Source organism: Lagopus muta, chromosome 1 (assembly GCF_023343835.1).
Source record: "Lagopus muta isolate bLagMut1 chromosome 1, bLagMut1 primary, whole genome shotgun sequence".
NCBI lineage: Eukaryota > Metazoa > Chordata > Aves > Galliformes > Phasianidae > Lagopus > Lagopus muta.
This window is the reverse complement of record NC_064433.1, coordinates 3,889,103-3,904,651: the sequence shown is the minus strand read 5'-3', so window position 1 is coordinate 3,904,651 and position 15,549 is coordinate 3,889,103. Positions and strand designations below refer to the sequence as shown.

At 43.3% G+C, this 15,549-nt stretch overlaps 2 protein-coding genes across 3 annotated transcripts in view; both read left to right on the top strand.

Annotated features, from left to right (window-relative positions):
• MKLN1 (muskelin 1) overlaps nt 1–15,549 on the top strand; it is a 679,793-nt gene that overhangs the window by 92,753 nt on the left and 571,491 nt on the right. The window lies entirely within an intron of this gene.
• Nucleotides 9,743–15,549, top strand: part of PRKCQ (protein kinase C theta) — a 49,933-nt gene continuing 44,126 nt past the window's right edge. The window contains exons 1-2 of one of the 2 annotated variants that reach the window (XM_048933814.1): nt 9,743–9,893; nt 11,803–12,007. The gene's annotated coding sequence lies outside the window, so the exon portion shown is untranslated. The remainder of the gene's footprint in view (nt 9,894–11,802; nt 12,008–15,549) is intronic. The other variant, XM_048933813.1, reaches the window with a different exon arrangement.

Here is a 15,549-nt window from a genome sequence, read left to right as displayed (position 1 = left end):
CGCTGACTTTTAGGGAAAACCCACAGTGAATAGAGAACAAGCCCCTGCATTTCCTTGGGTTGGTGTGTAGGACTTGAATTTCCTTTCTCAGACACGTGCAGTGACCTTTATGATCATTTTTAACGCCATGTGATTCCTCTGGTTCTTAAGCATTATCCATTTTGGGGCTTCAAGAGAATTAAATATTATTTGTTGCTAATAAACAGAGACCTGGATCGCCTCACCTGGAGAAGGACTCAGCAATTGAGAGCGTTCAGCAATTGCAGGAGAATATCTGTGCACAGATTAGTTGCTGGATTCAACTGCTACTTTGGAGATGCTCAGAGCAGCACCTTGATGCCTTACACAGCACTTGGTTTAAGTCCAAATCTGCAAGGCTGTACTGAAATATAAAACACAAATCCTATTTTTTATTACCTAAGTCCCACTTAAGCCCTCAGAATAGGCTTCAAGTACAGCTAGACTGCTGCATTTGCCTCCTATGTGGGAAAGATACAGTCATATAATTTCTGGGTGTGATTGAGCTTTTCCTTATATATCCTAGGGAGGTACAGTGGATATGCCCCTAAGGAAGCACGATGTGGGCACAGTGGTGATGAGTTGAGGGTTGGGCTAGGTTGTCTTAGCAATCTTTTACAAACTTAGTGATTCTAGGATTCAAAAGGAAATCACAGGCCTTGATAAACCACTTTGGATCAGACAGCAGAAAAGCAATTGTAGTTTTGCTCTTTCTGTCTTCTGTTCTTCCTTTCATTAGCAAGCACTACCAAGCAGGCTTTCAGCCATCTAATCCTTTGTAGGAACTCTCTCTAAGAAGTAAATGAATCTGTAGGTAAAAAGATTCATAAATAATCATGTCAGGAAAGCAAAGTGTTCAATGTGGCACTGAGAGACGCAATTTATTGGGTATGATGGTGATGGATTGACAGTTGGACTTCTGAGCTTAACGATTTTATGAAACCAACACCACCAGAGACAAAATAGCCCCAGCTGTTACTGTGATGATCTATTTTTAATAATAAGCAAATGCTCCGGAATTGGGTGGGTAGAATAAATGTGTAAAGCCCCTGAAGCATAACTAGGATAAACTCTAATGGAAAGGATGCTCCAGAGTTTTTTCACTCCTCAGCTCCTGAAGGCACCATTGTTTTTTCACTTCTGTAGCAACAAGGACAATCAATGAAGAAGACTGTGATCTAATGAACAGATATTGACTTCTTGGTACAATCAGTCAACACTTCCTCTCCCACATCTCTACTCTCACAGAGCAATTCCTTGAAATAGCTACAAGAGCTGGTTTCAGATGAGCTCAGGTATTTCTGCACTGAGCTACAAGGCAAGCAGCAGCCCTGACATCCTTAAAACTAACATCCTCTGTGTTAAGATCTACACAAAGCAAGCATCCTTAGAATGTGCTGCCCCAAATCACCACCACCTCAATAAGCATGCGCTATTCCTGTCCCCTCCATCACAGCCCTATCAACTTCTCACAGTTAGACAAGTTCCTGAAGGCCACCTGCAGCACTAATTTGCCCTTAATTTCTTTCTCATGTTCTCCTCTGGTGTTCTAACTTAAGTGTGGAGTTTTTGGTGCTACTCTCTACCCTGTCAGACCCCTTGAGCACATCATACACAAGGACCACAGAGAGGAATGTTTCTTATGGATTATTGGAATCCTCTTCAGTCATTCCTAGTCAAAAGCCATAGTGAACAGTGAGTACACCAAACCACAGCCATGAAATTCTTAGTGATCTCTTTCTTATTTCTTCCTTCATGAAAACCACATTTTTGCTCTTGCTAGTAGTGCTGCAGACACTTGACTATTTAAGAGGTTATTAACAAAAAGCATTGAATGTGTCCACGAATAGAAACACAGGATTATTATTGGCAAGTTCCTCCTACTAACTGATTCTATCTGAGATCTTGCTGCCATCTACCTCCAAGGATCTTTCTGCCCTGAGGGCAGTTGGTTTTCAAAGGGAGATTGACACCATAGGGTCTTGCTCTCTCCCATGCTGCATAGAATACAGCCCATCATGCCTGCTGTCACTGATGGAACAAGTACCCTGGATACTCAGTCTCCTCCAGTGAACAGAGGCCACTGTAAAAAAAATGAATAAATAAAAAAATAAAAAATCATCATTTTGAGATTTATGTGGACCTAATATAAAGGATGTGACAGCAGTTCCCTTAATCAGAGCCTGACTTGTTTCCATCAACCACCGCTGATGGTAAATGCGCTCACATTATACATTTTCACTGCACTGAGAAGAAAACGGTTTGACCTTTCACCTTAACCACTAAAAGAAAGCAAGCCAGCAAACCTTCTCCTCACCCAAAATATTCACCACAAAGAGGTCAGGTGTGCGATGTTTCTGCCAGCAGCCTCTGTTCACCCCAACTTACATTAATTGCAGTGGGGAAGACAGCTTTCTGGGAAATTTAGGAGTGTGTACACCACAGTGCTCAGCAGAATAACTCATCACTAGCCAAATTTCAACACCAGCTGCTGGCTTTCGTATTTTGAATAGGTCAATTCAAAAGAATTAGCAGGTCCACTCAGCAAGAGAAATGAGGAGTATTCAAGGAAATGAAACAAAGACTTCACAGATCATATTTGTCTCATATCTGCTCATGCATAGGTTACAGAAGTAAAAAATATGGAAAGGGCCATTTTGTTTTTTTCTTACTCCACATCAGCTATTTCCTTGTCTGATTCTTCACCATCTTGAACTACCTCTGATATTAATTAACATCATGCCTAGGAAAAGACTCTCCAATGGGACAAGTCTCTGTCTTCTTCCCTACCAGTCCTTATCCATCTGTTCTCTCCCCATGTCTTCCAGGCACAAAACACTTCCTGAGACAAGATGTTTGGGGTCTTATAAAGTTGGGATGTGTATCTGTGTATGTTCAAGCCACTCACTTGAAAAAATGTCTTTTAGACTCATATTTGGAAATAGGGTTTTGCTGTAATTTTGCATGAAACACAAACTCCCTAAGGACCAGGTCCTTTTCAGTCTTGAGATCGCTGCCAATGTAAGTAATTAGAGAAAGGGCAAAAAGAAAAGAGCTGGCAAAAAGAAAAGGGCATAGCTGAAAAGAGCTTCCCACCAGCTGGATGATGATCATAGAATCATAGAATCATAGGATCATAGAACAGCCTGGGTTGAAAAGGACCATAATGATCATCTAGTTTCAACCCCCTGCTACGTGCAGGTTTGCCAACTACCACACCAGGCTAATCTGATCTCTCCCCAGCAGTATGGGAGATCTTCATCCATGTCCTTCTCCAAATGAGAACAATTGTGCATTGGAAAATTCTCATTGAGAAGCAAAGTTATCAGGAAAAGCCTCTCAGCTGCTCATTGTTATGAGACAGCATTTGCTTAAGACCTAAATCTGTATTAAACACACAGTGTCTTATTTCTCTTTCAGATACACCATTTTATTCGAAAAAAAATGGAATTCATGACTGTCAACTGTAATTGCATAGTTAATACAAAAAGAACTTCTGGATTCCTGGAATCTGTAATGAGTCCAGGACCATTATTAGATGATATTATTAGTGGGCAAGAATCCTTACCTGCTGGGCTGCTGGAGCCCATCCATTTGAAGGAGATAACTATATTTCCAAGGAAAACATCTGTCCTCCTTGGCAGGCTTCATATCATCTTCCAGGTAGGATGCTTATTCCATATTTAATTCATGCTGTGCCTAAAATCTTGGAACAGACATCAGCCATAGGAGGACATCATGGAGTTACATTCCATGGTACATGGGATACATGGGTCCCTTCCAACTCAGGATATTCTATAGTTCTATGGCTCTATGATTCTGTGATTGAGCTGTCAGAAGCAAGGCACAAAACCCAGACTTCCAGATCTAAAAGTGGCAAAGCTTCTATGCTCGAAACAAAAAGTCCTGCACAGCAACAGCAGAAGACTGATCAGCCTCCCAGTTATCTTCTCTGCAGAATATTCTCTAGGGAGGTGTAAATTTCTAGGGTAAAACCAATGCAATTTACAAAGATAAAAGTGGGCGTACTTGAAATCCTACTCACTTCTTATTTTCTCTGACACGTCTGCATGTGGAGTTCTGCTAATTCTGCTTCATTTAAATGAGAGCTCTTTTAACTGGGAACACAATACAAAAGATATATAAATACATTGTTTGATTGTCCAGATAGGTTGTGAAGTCTCCATCCTCAGGGAAATTCAAAAGCCACATGGGCAACCAGTTCTAGGTGGCCCTGCTTGAGCACTGGTCTTGAACAAGATGATCTCCAGAGGTCATTTCCAACCTCAGCTATCCTGTGATTGTCATTTTGGAAATGACTGCTAGTGACTTCTGATTTCCACTTGCAATTACTTCATGTTATAAAAGGAGTTAGGAATGGCAGAACATATGTGCCAGCAGACCCATAAATTGCAAACTAGGAAGTTTGTCTCCAGGAGTGGACAACACTTAATGCCTAGGGAAGAGCACAGGACTATGTGCTTTCAGTGACACCCATTTCAGGGAGAATTAATAGGGATGATGCGTTTGTGCAGAAGCCAGTGAAAGGCTATTGCTTCCACACTAGCAATGGGAGAGTAATCTCTGAGAAAAGGGAACAGCTTTTGCTCCCAAATTACTTTATACTTCTAGCAGTTTCAAAGCACCACACCACTCCTGTAATGTAAACTGGAGCATGTGGTCCTGCATCATGAATCTCCTGGCTGGGAAGGTTTTCATATGCTCCTCCATCAAGCTTACCTCTACTGCATTGTTCCATGCTCTTCCTGTAGACATGCCCTGTGAAAGCAATTTCCATTAGAGGCAGAAGGTAACTCTTCTTGTTTCTTTTTTTATTTTTTTATTTCTTTTTATTTATTTATTTATTTATTTTTTCTTCCCAGTTTTAGTTTACTTGTTTTTCTTAAATTCAGACCACTTCACTATTGTGGCTCATAGCACTGCGATCAGTTGAGTCAGCAAAGTGAGGAAGCTGCAAGCTGGGGGGGCAGGACATGCGCAGGAGGAAGGCAGTGTGGGAACAAGCAAGTGAGGGCGAGCCCTTATAACACATCCTATGCATCTGCTTAAAATGTGTATTTCAAATGCTAGTAGTGCATGTGCACTGACAAACCATAATATCAACTCCAAGATAACTGAACAGGGACAAAGACAAAACTTTGAATCTTTACAAATTACAACAGAGCAACCTTCATGGGCATTGACTACATTCTCTTTCTACAGGGGCTGCTCCCCAAGGTTCCAGGGAGACCTCACTGTGGCCTTTCAGAACTCAAAGGGAAGAACTCTATAAACAGGAGGAGGAATGAATTTTTACATGGGTGGATAGTGATAGGACAAGGGGGAATGGTCTTAAACTGACACAGGGGAGATTTCAGTTAGATATTAGGAGGAACTTTTTCACCCAGAGGGTGGTGATGCACTGGAACAGGTTGTCCAACGAGGTTGTGGATGCCCTATCCCTGGAAGCGTTCAATGCCAGGCTGGATGTGGGCAGCCTGGTCTGGTGGTTGGCGACCCTGCACAAAGCAGGGGGGTTGGAACTGGATGATCATTGTGGTCCTTTTCAATCCAGGCCATTCTATAATTCAATGATTATTAATGCCTCCTATTTTATGATGTTGGCCTGCGACATCAGAGACGAATGTTGTCAATATGGCAGCAGAGGTTGAACCTTCCCACCAATATTCCATTCCATTTTGTTACCATCAAACAGATGGCATCAGAGGGGCAGACTGACAAAATGGCATCTGACACGGAAATGTATATGAAGCGAAAGTGTGTCATTGAATTCCTCTGTGCAGAAAATACTGCACTCATTCACATTCATTCATGCCTGCTGAGTGTTTATGGAGACCAAACAGTGAGCACAGTGGGGCCATGGGTGGTGCATTTCAGCAGTGGTGACAATGACAGTGGGTCACCTCTGCTGGTGCAGACTTTTATGAGCATGGCGTGCAGGCTCCTGTTCATCACTGTTGAAAATGCATAGCTAACGGTGGTGAGTGTGTTGAATAAAAGTGTTTTGTGGCTGAGAATTTGCTCTATTAAATAGTGTTAATGTACTTTTTGTATCTGGTAGGGAAAAAAAAAATAGGAGGCATTACTTTTGGAGCAAGCCTGTTTATATGTCTAGCTGGTCCTTGGTTTGAAAACAACAATTTTTGGAAACCAACACTGTAGATCCATGGATAATAATTATTATTTTTCTTTACAGCTTGTTGGGGATAATGCATATCTGCAATCAACACATGTGCAAGGAAGAAAAATCAGACTGTACCCAGCAGAAAGATTCTCCCATAATTGCCCAACCTCTTCTGGTGAAGAGCCTGGGATGTGTACTGTCACACAGCATTTTGCAAGAGGTTTGATTTGCTCACTGCATTTCCTGTCCTCTTCTGAGGAATTCAGGGAGCTCTCGGGCTGGAAATGTATGGCAGCAAGACGGGCAGATCTTGTTTGGGGTGTGCTGGACTGCACAGCAGAAGGGATGAAGTGGCCTCTCTGATCCTCTCCAAACCTGTTTCTTAGGACTGTGGCAAGAGACTGAAATGTGAACCTCATGCTAACGTGTAATGCACACCTTGAGCACAAATGGAAAACTTGAGGGAGGGGAAAAAAAATAGTTTTAGTATACTTTTCACACTGGAAATGACTTCACCTCCTATATTTTCTTCCTCTTTTTTTCTTTATTTTTTTTCTTTTTTCCCAGCATAGTACCTCATTAACAAAGTTTCAATGAATTCAAGGCAATGGAAAAGAGGAACAGTTTGCTCTCTTGCAGCAGTGATAAAATGCGTCGCCTAATTATTTTGTTTTCCCACATTTCCTTTAAATCAACAAAGAGCTTTAAATAAAAACCCTTACAAGCTAAACAACAGACACCAAATATTTTGAGAATGAAACTCATCAGAAAGGCCCATTCCCTGGGCAAAGCGCTCAATCAGTTTAATTTTTTTTTCTTACTGAAAATGTGGGTGGTTTTCAAATACAGGAAAGAAAACATGATGGCTTGTGGTGATACTTTCCACCAGAAAGATGCAGCTTTAAGGGCTTTTGGTTTCCAAATACCTACACCCACAGGAGTGGCCTTGTCTGTTGTAGAAGGCCATGCCTGATTAGTTGTACAAGTCAAATTAAATGGCAATAATAGCACACAGCAGTTGATGCGTGTTGCAGTGGAAGCTTTGTGTCAGCAGGGTAATTAATATGGCAGCTGTCTCCCAGACTGCAGCACTGTGGTTTTTAAATATGCAAAATGCTGCTGTGTAAAAGAAGGGAAAAAATCTGTTCTCTACATCCCTGGTGGATAGGGCAAGAAATAGACTTAAATCACATCAAAGATGTGAACTCAACTCTTTACAAGGGTAGATAATGGTAGAATAGGGCAGAACAAGGGGAAATGGTTTTAAGTTGAAGGAGGGAAGATTTAGGTTGGATGTCAGAGGGAAGTTCTTTACTATGAGAGCGGTGAGGTGCCAGAACAGGCTGCCCAGAGAGGTTGTGGATGTACTGTTCCTGGAGGTGTTCAAGGCCAGATTGGATGGGGCCCTGGGCAGCCTGGTCTGGTATTAAATGGGGAGGTTGGTGGCCCTTCATGTGGCAGGGGGGGTTGGAGCTTCATGATCCTTGAGGTCCCTTCCAACCCTGGCCATTCTGTGATTCTGTGATTCTGTGTGAAGGAAATTCTCTCTGGCACTGAAGGACAACTCCGGGCTATGCTGTCAGAGTCAGGAAGGACAAGATAGGGCAATGCAAGCCCATAGAAAGAGCATGTTGAATTTTTCTTGGAGCAGAGGATAGAAGATGTCCTACCAAGGACTTTATCCAGCTCTGAGATCTTGTTGCACGGCCAAATGTCTTGCTGGGAACTAAAGTCTTTTTCTGTCCCTATTTTAGAGATGGGTGGCCCAATGTATTGTGTAATGAATTTGTATTCATTGTATACAATGCCAATGTCACTCTTGTCTTCAGAAAGGTCAAGAAGGAAGATCCAGGTAATTACAGGCCAGTCAGCCTCACCTCTGTCCCTGGAAAGGTGATGGAACAGCTTGTGCTGGATGCCATCTCCAGACAACTGGAAGAGAAGGATGTTATCAGGAGTAGTCAGCATGGGTTCACCAGGGGGAGGTCGTGCTTGACCAACCTGGTAGCCTTGCAAGCTGTGCTGCCATTCAGCAAGACCTGGACAGGCTGGAGAGCTGGGCAGAAAAAAACCGGATGAGGTTCAACAAAAGCAAGTGTATAGTCTTGCATCTACAGAGGAATAATAGCATGCCCCAGTGTGGAGGGCAAAGTGGCCAGATTCTTTTCAGCAGTGTGGAGACAGGACAAGGGGAAATGGCCAGAAACTGCAGCATAGGAAGTTCCGCACAAATCTGTGCAAGAACTTCTTCAGGGTGAGGGTGGCGGAGTGCTGGAACAGGCTGCCCAGGGAGGTTGTGGAGTATCTCCTTCTCTGGAGATATTCAAGACCTGCCTGCACACCTACTTGTGCAACCTGATGTAGGGAGCCTGCTTTGGCAGGGGGGTTGGACTCAATGATCTCTGGAGGTCCCTTCCAACCCCTATGATTCTGTGATTCTGTGCTTCTGTGATTCTGTGCTTCTGTAGGATGAGGGGATTCCTGATGGTCTTCTCCAAAAGTGTTCACATTTCTGGGGTTTTCTTTCCTTCTTGTTGCTCCTCTGCCAGGTTCCCAGGCCAATTTGCAGTCTCTTGATCCACTTGTGAGCAAATCCCAGCATTGCACCTAATCTTCCACTGCAGGAGCAGGCCATAAGAATGGTGGAGTGGAGAAAGTTTCATCTCAAGTACATCTCAAGGAATGTACTGGGCAAAATTTATATCTCATATCCTCAAATACCAAAAGAGACGCACTGAATGAGTACTCTTCATCCTTAATGAGCACGTTTCATCCTCATTTCATCTAAATAACTGGTCTAATGTTGGGTCTGGAAGAGACACATCTCAAACACCCATGGCCAAGAACACAACATGATGGGATAAATGAAGAACCACAGAATCATTTGAATTGGAAGGGACCCATAAAGGTAATCTAGTCCAACTCCACTGTAGTGTACAGGGACACCCACAGCTAGATTAGGTTGCTCAGAGCCCCCATCCAGCCTGACCTTGAGTGTCTGCAGGTATGAGACATCCATCACCTCTCTGGGCAACCTGTGCCAGTGCCTCACCACCCTTATTGTAAAAAACTTTTTCCTTATATCATATCATAGAATCATAGAATGGCCTGGGTTGAAAGTGACCTCAAAGACATTCTAGTTTCAACCCCCCTTGCCAGGGGGATGGGGCATCCACAACCTCTCTGGGCAGTGTGTTCCAGCACATCACCACCCTCTAACTATCCAGCCTAAATCTTCCCTCTTTCAGTTTGAACTATTTCCCCTTGTGCTATCATGACAGATTCTGTTAAAGTCTGTCCCTTTCTTTATTGTAGACCCCTTTAGATACTCAAAGGCCACTCTCTCCAGGCTGCACAGCCCCAGCTCTCTCAGCCTGTCCTCATAGGGCAGTGTTCCATCCCTGGGATCATTTTGGTGGCCCTCTTCTGGACGCACGCCACCAGGTCCATGTCCCTTCTGTGCAGAAGACTCCACATCTGGACGCAGTGCTCCATCGGTGAGCAGCCCAGGAGGAGGCAAAGGGGTGGGGAGGCGGGTGGTACCGAGGAGGAGGAGGAAGAGGCAGCGAGGGCAGTTCCGGCAGCGGGGCGGGGGCGGCTGCGGCACAACGGAGGTGATCTGCTCTCAAGCCGTGCCAAGCCGATCTGAGCCGATCCGGGCTGAACCAGGCTGCTCGGAGCTGCGCCGATCCGATCAGCACGGAGCCGACATTCGCTGAGAGGACATCAGGTATGGGAGGCTGGGTGCTCCGGTTCCGGCCGAGACGCGGTGTCAGAGGGATGCTTGTTCTCAGCGTGCTGCTTCAGCTCTCAGTTCTCATTCTGTCGCAGGGTTTTAAAGCCGTCTTTTGCAAGTGTTTGTGGTTTCAGAATCACATTTTCCTGCCTTTAAAAAGTGTTGTTTTCTCCCTGGTGACATCGTGTGATACACAGAAGAGGGGAAAAAGAGAAAAACAATGAAAACTGATTATAACCAGAGTGTTATTCAACACCATGTAAACAAACTGGGGAAAAATAGGGGGGAAAATATTTTCCCCTGCTAGGTTCTTTGATGTATTTAGGTGTTTTGTGGCATCAGCAGTACATAGTAAGAGATAGAAGTTCAGTTTTACAACTGTTAATATATCTCATTATCTGAGTAAATAATTTTGGATCAAATGTGTAATATTCAACAGACCAACTCTGCTAAGTTTTAAAGCAGACTTGAGCAGTAAAGACTAGTGAGCCATCTCCATCCCTCCTCTGCTGCACAGTGTTGTGAGTTCTCCTGAAGAAGGGGGCTCAAAAGCTCAGCCTGACTGCCTGGCCTTGGTTCTGTTCCCTGCACGGATGCTGAATGATAATGAAGTTAAACTCTTGGGTGTAACCAGATCCTTTTTAATGAAACCTTGTAAAAGCGTTGCAGCTCACTTTCCAGCTGTACTTTTCCCTAGCCTCCAGTAATGCAATACTTTCAGGAACAGAAAGCTTTTTATGGACCCTTTTTAAAATTCTCACAAATGAAATAACAGTGGCAAAGAAAATGACTCCAGCAGCTGAAAGCCACTTAATTGAATCATGCTAATAGCAGGTTATTTAGTAAGGTTACCAGAGCAGGAAGAGAGAAAGTTTCACTGAACTTGCTATTAAAAAGAAAAAAAGAAATGTTGGGAAGGAAGAAGTAGAACTACGTGCGGTGAATAGAGCAATGTTCTGACTTTCATATTTTTAAACAGGCAAATCCTTGAGATACTGAGGTTGTCCTCCTCTCCTCTCCTCTCCTCTCCTCTCCTCTCCTCTCCTCTCCTCTCCTCTCCTCTCCTCTCCTCTCCTCTCCTCTCCTCTCCTCTCCTCTCCTCTCCTCTCCTCTTCTCTCCTCTCCTCTCCTTTTTATCCTTTCTTTTCTAGAAAAGGACTCCACATCCCAGCTGAGCCCATGCAGCATTTGGGGGTTTCCAGGAAATGCATGCTAGGAGTCCAATGGAAGGACCAAAAGGAGTACCTGCACCAAGGAGGTTCCTGTCCCCCTTGGTTGCAGTGGGACAGAGCTGCATTCAGCTGAAGGTGTCAGAGGGCCTCCTAAGGAAGCCTATTGCTGAACACAACACTTAAATCTGGATCTCAGGCCAGGCTTTGGGCCGTCACTTCTGTTACTTTTTTGGTGTCTAGGCTAATCATGAGACTTTGGTATCCACCAGTCCTCACTTTCTCTGAGCTCCTTAAGCCATGCTGCACTCATTGGTTTCCTCTCATGACTTTTTGGCCAACCCCTAGGGCACATGATGAATGAAGCAAGTCACATTTCTGAGCTGAAAGTCTGAGCACTTTAAGATGATGCCCCAGTTGCACAGACATAGGCAATGCAAAGCTTAGTAAGACTTTCTCGCCTGTTCTACACATCCATTGGGATTTTTTCCAAAGCCTTACCAGCAAGGATTTAGATCTTCCTCCTGAACCTCCATACTGCATCTCAGATCTCTCCTTCTGCTCAGACTGTTTGTAATTGCTTTGACATATTGGACAAAATTTTTCTTGTTTTTCTTTCTTTCTTTTTTTTTTTTTTCTTTTTTTTTTTTTTTTGCACAGCAAAGACTGAGATGAAGAGAGCATTGTTACAAAGCCAGGGCGGAGATAACTCTTTTTTTTCTTTCTGCCACAAGTGTGCTTCCTTTCAAAGAAAGTCATTTGGCTCTCAGCTTCTCACGGATGCACTGTGCACCTCAGCAGCACATCAGAGGTGCAGGGCCTCAAAAGAAAAGCTTAAGGGGAGAGACAAGGAAGGAGAGGTGGAAGGAAGGAAAGCCTCAGCAGCTTAGTTTCCCAGCATGGCAAGTTCTTATTTTTCCTCCTTTGGATCTTTTCCAGGTTAGTCTCTCTATATCCTTCAATTTTGTTGCAAACAAGGTGATGTGGTGAATATAACTTTTGACGGTAACTGTTTGGTTTCTTCTCTAATTATCTGGGTTTAATTACAAAGCTTAGCCAGCTCTGTAGCAGCCTGGAAAGGAGATGAAATATTAACTGGCTTCCGGGATTTTGTCAGAATAGCTGCTCTCTCAGAGCTGCACTTAGCTTCTTGCATGTATGTTCATGGATCTAAGTTTAAAAACTTAGCTGAAAAATCTCATTTTGCTTCCCATTTTACTGACCAAGATTTGCATAAGCAGAATGTTGGTCTTTGCCTAAACCTTCAAAAAATGATTACTGAAACAGAAAATGAAGCAAAAATCCATACAGTGATGTGAACCATCACTTGATGCTGCCTTCCTAGAGGTGTTCAAGGCCAGGTTGAATGGAGCCCTGTGCAACATGATCTAGTGCCTGATTTAGTGGTTGGCAGTCCTGCATAAGGCAGGGGCTTGGAACTTGATGCCCTTTGAGATCCCTTCCAACCAAAGCCATTCTATGACTTTATGAGTCTATGACTGAATTTATGATTCTACGAATATCCAAAACCTGCATTTGTAAAACTAGTCAATACCTCGATTCTGTGATCACAAGCACATACAGCTGAGAGTGGATGAACAGTTCCTTTGCAGAGCTACTCATGTGCCATCTCCAGTTCTCAGATGGAAATGAATCACATACATGATGACAACAGAAGACAGTCATTGGGTCTGCATCTGTTCTGCCATGTTATTCTCCATACTTCAAGCCTATGCTTGAATCCAAACCAGAGGGACGCCTAGTAGTAGGCATGACTGAAAGGAAGACATTGGCAATTACATAGTGATTTTTGTATTATTGCTTGTTTGTGTTCATTATGTTCATTGGATTTGTCAGGCCTAGAGGAGGTTTTTAATTTGTTATCACCTACCAGATTATATCCAGCAGTAGAGATACTTAATTAACTTTGATGATGTGTGGGGAATGAACCCAGGTTGCTTTTCAAATTAAGCACCGCTGTTTTAGCAGTGGATAATTTCTCCAGTTTGTAAAGTAACACCTTACAGCAACACCACTGCTTTGGAACAGCTTGCTGGGGTAGAATTGTGTCTTCCCATTTTGAGATATTTTTATTTCCAGCTATATGTAAAACTGCTTTCCTCCATCTACTCTTGGGGAAGAAATGCTAAATGGAAGAAGTATACAGTGGTAAAGGATGTATTCAGGGCCAGATGAAAGGGAAATTGTGTAGATTTCACAAAGCTGTGCCTTGTCTCTCTCACCCCATCAGCGAGGTGCTGTGTGGTGAAGATGTAGGGTTCACTTATCTCCAAAATGAATGTGTTGATATTCATCTGAGCTGTAAAGAGCTCTGAGATTTGCAGGTGATAAACTCCATGCAACATTTTCACAGTTTTTGTGAATGGTCTTTTCCATATCACATTTGACCTATTTGGGGATGCTTTTCAACCGCTGTATCTTTTAATTTGCATGGCTTTAATTAATAAGAAGTGTATTTCCATTTCCTTATCACTGTGAAGCACAAATGCCCTGCTTATCTTCAAAAGATACAACAATATAGTAAGAGCGTATGCATAGGAAATAACTAAAAGACCTAAAAACATGCAAATACAAAAAAAATTCCAATTGGTATATGACTGAGAATGGGGAAATTCTGCCCCATTCTGCCCAAGGCCCAGGGACTCTTCTATCAGGAGATGTCTCTACTTCTCCAGGAGCAGAGGAAAACTTTTTTTTGGAGAAATTGTGCATTTCCTTGCATAATTTTTGTGATTTATATTTCATTAGTACTGTCTGCTTGGATACCTGAGCTTAAAAAAAGCCCTGCATCTTATTTGCATTGATAATGAGCTAGAAAACAAGAAAACACAAATGTGTCAGATTTTTTTTGTAGAAAATATATATTTTACAAAAGTTATTGCTACACTGAAATCATCTCCTAGAGTAAATAAGGCAGTTACAATGGTGAAAAATTCAGATAGTTTTCATCCACGGTTGTGAGACAACAAACTGCTAAAGGAAAGAATTTGATACGGCATCACCTATAGAGATGATTGGAACATCCTACACTGGGTATTAAAGGCATTCATTTGAATGCAATGAGGCAATAACAAGATTTCTGTACTTAGCAGATCATAACTATCAACAAACATGACAGGAGAAGGGCCCTCTCCATAATTACTATTGCTCTGACCAGGAGCTGAGGATGCGATAGTGTACAGACGAATAAAAAAAAGTTATCCTGGTAAGTTTACAATGTGTATAGGAAAGAATTATAGCAGAAGTAACAAAAACATTACTGATTTGGAAGTAGAAATAGAGATAAGTTGATGTAAGGAAAAAGGAAGTCTTCCAAGTTTGTATTTATGGATAGGCCAGGGTTCTTCATGGCATAGTGACAAGCTCCCAAGTAAGATGTTAGCAGACCAGAGTCTAGATTGGAAGTTTCAGTGTTGCAATTTCAGTTATTTAGGGGTGACTGTACTTTTGCTTTTGGGACCAGAGGGACATGTGTGCCCATGCACTTCTGGTTCCAACAGTATTAGCTTCATTTCATACACTCAAACTGTTCAGCTTGTATTAACATGATCCAGCAGTGCGCTCTGGCAGCTCGAAAGGCAAATGGGATCCTGGGCTCCATCAGGAGAGGGGTGGTCAGCAGGGACAGGGAGGTGATTGTCCCTCTCTACTTGGCTCTTGTGAGGCCCCATCTGGAGTACTGTGTCCAGGTGTGGAGCCCTCAGTACAAGAAAGACATAGAGATTTTGGAAAGGGTCCAGAGGAGGGCGACTAAGATGATCAGGGGGCTGGAGCACCTCCCCTATGAGGACAGGCTGAGGGAGTTGGGCTTGTTCAGCCTGGAGAAGAGAAGGCTGCGGGGTGACCTCATTGCAGCCTATCGATACCTGAAGGGAACCTACACCCTGGAGGGGAGTAAACTCTTCAAAAGGGCTGACAATAGCAGGACTAGGGGAAATGGATCCAAGTTGAAGGAGGGAAGATTTAGGTTGGATGTTAGGGGGAAGTTCTTTACTAGGAGAGTGGTTAGGCCCTGGAACGGGCTGCCCAGGGAGGTTGTGGATGCCCCGTCCTTGGACGTGTTCAAGGCCAGGTTGGACGGGGTCCTGGGCAACCTGATCTAAATGTGTATGTTTGGTGGCCCTGCTAGGCAGGGGGGTTGGAACTACATGATCCTTGAGGTCCCTTCCAACCCGGGTGATTCTGTGATTCTGTATTTAGTAGGATCTTAATGACCTACAGTGGCCAGCCTTATAGTATATATGTCAGGGCAGAAAGAAGATAAACCCTTACTCCCAGGGGAGAATGTGGCCAGAAAGGCATAATGAAACTGATGCATTTGCTCCTGTGTAGCAAGACTGGGACCTCAGCTAGGAAAGTGAGAGAAATGGATCTTACTGGTTACCAGCTCCTCACTGATCTTCTGGGCCAGACGTTGTAGGCTAACATTTTTGTTAAACTTTCTTAACAATAAATGACAG